We start from the raw sequence: 7,033 nt of genomic DNA, 5'->3' as shown, positions 1-7,033 counted from the left end.
CGGCCCTGCGGCCCTGCTCTGTGCGTGACAGGGGGTGGCGCCGCAACCTCCCCATCGACCCTGCCTTGAGTGTGACAGGCCCCAACCCCCCAACCCCCCAATCGGCCCTACCCTGAGCGTGACTGAGGGTGGCATCGCAACCTCCCGATCCGCCCTGCTCTGTGCATGACGGGGCGGCGCCCCAACTCCCCAATCAGCCCTGCTCTGAGCCCGACCAGGGGCTGCACCTAGGGATTGGGCCTGCCCTCTGCCACCCGGGAGCAGGCCTAAGCCAGCAGGTCGTTATCTCCCGAGGGGTCCCAGACTGCGAGAGGGCACAGGCCAGGCTGAGGGACCCCCCTTTCCCCCCGAGTGCACAAATTTTTGTGCACCGGGCCTCTATATATATATATATAAAACAAAACAGACTGGAAATAATGTAGGACTAGAAAAACAATATAAAAGAATAGAAATCAATCCATGTAAGCATAGAACTTAAGCTCTGACACAGGAAATTTTTCAATTTTAGAGGAATAGGGGTGAATTACTTAATAAATGATAACTGATGTAATTGATTATTCATTTGGAAGTAAGCACCCTACACTTTTAAAAAGCTATCAGAGAGGTGTGGAAGCAAGGGACTCTAAAGAACTAAACTCCAGTAAGATAAGCCCTTCTTGGACTGGCAGAAACTGGTGATAGTTAGAGGCACTGCCAACTATGGGCATGGGTGGATGGATGATTATATATAAGGGCCTTAACCAGGAGGCAGGATAAAACAGAAAACTACATAAGTCATATCAAAATCAACTTGCTGGGAATCTTTAAAAAAAGAGAATTTTAAAACAACCAATTTTAAAACAACCTACAGGGAACCAAAGGATAAAAAATATGACACACTTCTCATCAAAAACAATGAAAGCCAGGGGATAATTGAACGACATATTTAAAATACTGAAAAAGAACTGCCCATCAGTAGGAGGAAAAACCCAGCTTCCCTGTTGCCCCACAAAGATCAAAGATTGGATAGCTATCTACAAACAAAACAGTTTTGGGAGACTTCTAGAGTCCACTAAGGAAATTTTAACAACAAAACTGAGAATAATCACACAAGAAAAAGAGGAAGACATCGTTTTTTAACCTGCATCATCCTCCAAACTGATATTGTTCAGTGCTAAGAAGAAACTTCCCAGCAAGAAGAGTTCCTCTAAACAGAAAAGAGTGGGGTGAATGACCAGCTTCTTCAGCCTTACAGGACACTGCACACAGGTCCCACTTCGGTTTCACCCCACCCAGACCAGCAAAGCTGCAATGTGGTAAGCCGGCTAGGAACAGGAATAAAAGCAGAGGTTATTATTAGCAGACAAACAGCAGGTGTGATCACGGTTCAGAGACCAGCTCTGCAGACTAACTCAGCAGATTTTGCCACTGATGAAGCCAAAGGCCAGCAGGACCACTGTGAACCCCTGCAGCCCGTCTACTTTCCTCCCAGAGGTATTTGCACTCACAAATGCCAGCTATTGGAGTCCTTCCTGCTCCCACTTGCCACTGCAGGACAGCACCTCAGCCACCCATGAACTCTACTGCTGCAAAAGTGTAATAATCCAGCTTCCTCAGCCTGTCACCCTCCCACCTCCTGCCATGGGAGCCATGGCTCAAAGCCAACTTGGGATTCTGCAGCTTCACAATTGCAAGATACCAGCCTAGTGCCCACCCCCCACCACCACCACTGTGCCAATGCTCAGGGGTAACCCCTCCAGCTTTGCTCCACTAACCTGATACCAATCATTGGCCTTCACTGCAGTGCAAATGCAGGGGGGTGAGGAGATATGCAGACACCAATGAATGCACTGACAGCCAAGGTACCCTGTCACTGTTGTAGGCCCCAATCAGGCTCTGTCTTCTCTAAGTAGCCAGCATCACCATGCCTACCTATAACTACCCCCAACCAAGCTGTGTACCTGCACACCATAACCTGTCATGAGTCTCCACTGTAGTGTACATGTCTGGGGAGAAACCTGGCAACCACAGGAGAGGATGCTACTAGCCAGGGTTTCTATAGCTGCCAGTGAAACCAGTTAGTCCCAGTCCTTGCTACCCGCATTGGCCCTCATCACTACAAGTGTGTATGCAACTGGCCTCTACCACTATGTAAGTGTCTGCAGCTGACCACCACAGCTGAGTGTGTGCACACCACCAGCTCCAACCACCATCACTGACTGATTTCATCCCTAGCTACTGGATCTGAAGGTGCTGCCTAACATATCAACAACGCTTGCAGTAACTGCAGATTGTTGCTTACACCGCCAACAACCACACAGTCAATGCTGTGGACCCAAGTGGCATGAGCCAAAGAGACATTACGAACCCCTGTTCTCTGCCAGACCTAGTGCTGCCACATGCCCCTGCATTTGGTACTCTGCACCACTAGACTCAAAGTCACAGCATAATCCAGTGTGCCCTTACCACAGGTGAAAGAATTCCCTTATTGGAATCAGTCTATAAAGTCTGGAAGAGGTACTACTTCTTCAAATGTGCAGACACAAAGGCAGGACACAGTGATTAGAAGAATCGAGAGATATTTCTCCATCAAAGGAATATAGTACATCTCCAGTAACTAGGCCAAAGAAACAGATTCAGAAATTGCCCGAATAAGAACTCAAAACAACTGTTCTACAGATAGTCAGAGAGCTACAAAAGAACAGATAAACAATTAAAATGATATAAAAAATACAAGAACAAACGAAAAGTTCAATAAGCAATAGAAAACACAAGAAAGAACTAACAAATTTTGGAGCTGAAGAATATATGACTGCAATGAAGAATTCAATCAAGTTTCAATAGCTGACTTGAACAAACTGAAAGTAGAATCACTGAGCTAGAATATAGATCAGCTGAAATTATCCAATCAGAAGAGCAAAAAGAAAAAGGAAGGAAACCTACAGAAATTATGAGATATTATCATAAAAAAAAGTAATAACAAATATTATTTAAAGAAATAATAGCAAAGAACTTCCCAAACCTGGAGAAAGATTTGGACATCCAACATTATGAAGCAAATAGGTCACCTCAAATCTTCAATCAAAAACATTCTTCCTGCCCTAGCCAGTTTAGCTCAGTGGATAGAGCATCGGCCTGGGGACTGACAGGTCCCGGGTTCGATTCCGGTCAAGGGCACATGCCCGGGGTTCTGGGCCTGATCCCCAGTTGGGGGCATGCAGGAGGCAGCCAATCAATGATTCTCTCTCATCATTGATGTATCTCTCTCTCTCTCTCCCTTCCTCTCTGAAATCAATTTAAAAAAACACACACAGCCCTAGCCGCTTTGGCTCAGTGGATGGAGCATCGGCCTGCGAAATGAAGGGTCCCGGGTTCGATTCCAGTCAGGGGCACATGCCCGGGGTTGTGGGCTTGATCCCCAGTGGGGGACTTGCAGGAGGCAGCTGATCCATGATTCTCTCTCATCATGGATGTTTCTATCTCTCTCTCCCTATTCCTTCCTCTCTGAAATCAATAAAAATATTTTTTAAAAAACAACCACACACAAAAACCTCCTCATGACCTGGCCAGTGTTGTTCAGTGGTTAGAGTGCCGCCCCATGCACCAAAGGGTCGTGGGTTCAATTCCAGTCAAGGGCACGAACCTGTGTTGCAGGTTTGTTTGGGGCAAGTTCAGGAGGCAATTAATAGATGTGTCTCTCTCACATTGGTGTTACTATTTCTTCCTCCCTCTCTCCTCCCTTCCTCTCTCTAAAAATCAATGGAAAAAAATCCTTGCATGAGGATTAGCAAAACAAACAAACAAACAAACAAACATACATTATTCTCCAAGATACATAAGAACAAAACTCTCTGAACCAAAACTAAAGAGAGAATTTTAAAGCAAGAGAAAAAATAATTCTCTCCAAAGGAAACCCCAATAAGGCTATCAGTGTATTTCTCACCAGAGACCTTATAGGCCAGGAGAATGGGATGTTATATAAGCACATAGTCAGATTCTGAACCCCTAATATAATAAGTGATATGGGGCTCTGTTAACTACCTAATTCTAGTATAAGTGTTGAAGGAAAAAAATATTAAAAATACTTTCAATAGTTTGTTAATGGATACACAATATAAAAAATGACTGAAAAACATAAAAGGGAAGCAGAATAAAAGGGTTGTTTTTGTATGTAATCAAAGTTGAATTGTTATTAGCATAAAACAGACTATCATATGTGTTTAAGATATTTTATGTAAATCTCATGGGAACTACAGGGCAAAATTGTTTTGTTTCTTGATTTATTTTTTTATTTAATTTCTACTCCACCACCTGGATGGAAGCCCAGAGTGCTCTAAGACAGAGGGTGCCAACCGGTGGTCTGCGGACCACTGGTGGTCCGTGAGGTCCAAAAGGTTGGCGACCACTGCTCTAAGAGATGAACAGAAAAGATAAAGAGAAGGGAATCAACATATATCATTATGGAAAACCATCAATTTACATAGGAAAGCAGTAAGAAAGAAAGAGAGGGGGAAAAAAGAACTTCAAAACAACCAGAAAATAATTAAATAGACAGCCTGAGAAAGTCCTTGCCTATCAATAATTAATCTAAATGCACAGAATTCTCCAATCAAAATCTAAAGTGGATGGATGGAAGGATAAATAACAAGACCCAAATACAGGGTGTCCCAAAATTCACGCAAGATTTGAATTTTGCGTGAGCATTAACAACAAAAAATAAAAGCCTAATTTTACTTGGTTTATTGAATCAGATTCTAATATCTGTTGCCCTTTGATTTCAATTCCTTCAATTTGATAAGCATTACCAAGCACCAATTATGGCCCAGGAGCAGGGACAATGAAGATCAATGAAGACCACGGCTTTGCATATGTGTCAGCAAAGCCATGGAGGTCATTTACCCGATTTGCTATTCCATACATAACCCTATACTGTATACTTTATGAATCAATAAAAAATTTACAATTTTTAATTATAAACCTGTGTTTTCTATCAAAATTATTTCTTGCGTGAATTTTGGGACACCCTACATATGCTGGCTACAAAAGACTTACCTCAGCTTCAAGAACACATAAAGGCTCAAAGTGAAGAGATGGCAAAAAATATTCCATGAAAGTAGAAAGTAGAGATAGCTATAACAATCATAAATATATATGCACCAAACATCAGAGCACCTAAATATATTAAGCAAATACTAATAGATGGGCAAAACAGACCTCAATACAACATTAGGGAACTTCAATATCCCATTTTCAAAAATAGATAGATCATATAAACATAAAATGAAGAAAATGTTGGGTTTGAACCATACATACTTCAGAGCAAATGGAACAGACAAATGCTGAGCATTCCAGCCAACAGATGCAGAAGACACATTCTCCTCAAGCACACATGAAAACTTCTTCAGGACTAATCACATAATATTTCATAAAACAAGCTTTAGCAAATTTAAAGCTGAAATCATATCAAGTATCTGTTCTGACCAGAATGGTAGAAACTAGAAATCAGTAACACAGAAAATTGAAAAATCACAAAATGTGGAGATTAAACAAAATGCTACTGAACAATCAATGAGTCAAAGAAGAAATAAAATGGGTAATCAAGAAATGCTTTGAAACTAACAAAAATGGAAGCACAACATATCAAAACCAATTGAATGCTGCAAAAGCATTTCTAAGAAGGCTACAACAATAAATCCCTATATTAAGAAACAAAAAAGATCTCAAAGCACTAGAAAAAGAAAAACTAAGCCCAAACACAGCAGAAGGAAGGAAACTAAATAAAGATCAGAGGAGAAATAAATGGAAAAGATCAATGAAATTAAGAGTTGGAGTTTTTGAAAAGAAACAAAATTGCCCAACATTTAGCTAAACTTCCTCAGAAAAAAAGAGGACTCAAATAAAATCAGAACTAAAAGGATATTATAAATTGATACCACAGAATACAAAGGATCATGAGAAGCTAGTATGAACAATTATATGACAACAAACAAAACAACCTAGAAGAAATGGATGAATTCATAGCAACATACAACTTATGACTAAATCACGAAGAAATATAAAATATTAACAGACTGATGGCTGCTATGAAGATTAAATCAGTAATCAAAAACCTCCCAAAATAGAAAATGCCAGAACCAGATTGTTTCACTGGTGAATACTACACCAAATATTTAAAGAAGAATCCATGCCAATCCTTCTTAAACCAATCTTCCAAAAAATGAAAAGGGAGGAAACCCTCTCAAATTCATTTTATGAGGCCAGCATTATACACATAACAAAGTCAGATGATACTGAATGGAGAGTATAGATGTAAAAATTCTCAGTAAAATATTACCAAGCCAAATTCAACAGCACATTAAAAAAAAGCATTCACCATGATCAAGTGGGATTTGTTCCTGGGATGCAAAACTGATTCAACATATGTAAATCAATAAATGTGATATACCACATTAACACAAGGAAACATAAAAATCGTAAGATCTTCTCAATAGGTGCAAAAAAACTTTTTTTTTCAAATACATGATAAAAAACAGTACAGAAGAAACATATCCAACCTCAATAAAAACCATATATAACAAACCCACAGCCAACATTATACTCAGTGATATACTAGTAAGGTTGAAAGCTTTTTCTCTAAGATCAAGGACAAGAGTAGGGTTAACACTTTCACCACTCCTGTTCAACAGAGTACTGGAAATCCTAGCCACAGCAATCAGGCACGAGAAAAAAAAAAAAAAAAAAAAAGGATCTCTTACCCTTTGAGACAACATGGAGGGACCTGGAAAGTATCATGCTAAGTGAAATAAGTCAGTCAGAGAAAGACAAATATCACATGATTGCACTCATATGTGGAATCTAAGTAACAAAATAAACTGATGAACAGAGTGGATCCAGAGACACAGAAGCATCGAATAGAGTGCAGAATCTCAGAGGGAAGGCGGGGGAGGGTGGATGGGTGGGAGATAATCAACCAAAGACCTGTATGCATATATGCAGAACCCATGGACACAGACAATAGGGTGCTGAAGGTCTGGGGCGGGGAGCAGGGGCAGGC

At 40.7% G+C, this 7,033-nt stretch overlaps 1 protein-coding gene across 5 annotated transcripts in view; it reads right to left on the bottom strand.

Moving 5' to 3' along the window:
* The window catches only part of STAG1 (stromal antigen 1), a 237,727-nt gene that overhangs the window by 201,499 nt on the left and 29,195 nt on the right, over positions 1 to 7,033 (bottom strand). The gene's annotated exons all lie outside the window — the stretch shown is intronic.

This window comes from Myotis brandtii, unplaced genomic scaffold (genome assembly GCF_000412655.1).
Source record: "Myotis brandtii unplaced genomic scaffold, ASM41265v1 scaffold18, whole genome shotgun sequence".
Taxonomy (NCBI): Eukaryota; Metazoa; Chordata; class Mammalia; order Chiroptera; family Vespertilionidae; genus Myotis; species Myotis brandtii.
Note: the sequence above shows the minus strand (reverse complement) of the source record. Positions and strands in the feature narration are given on the sequence as shown.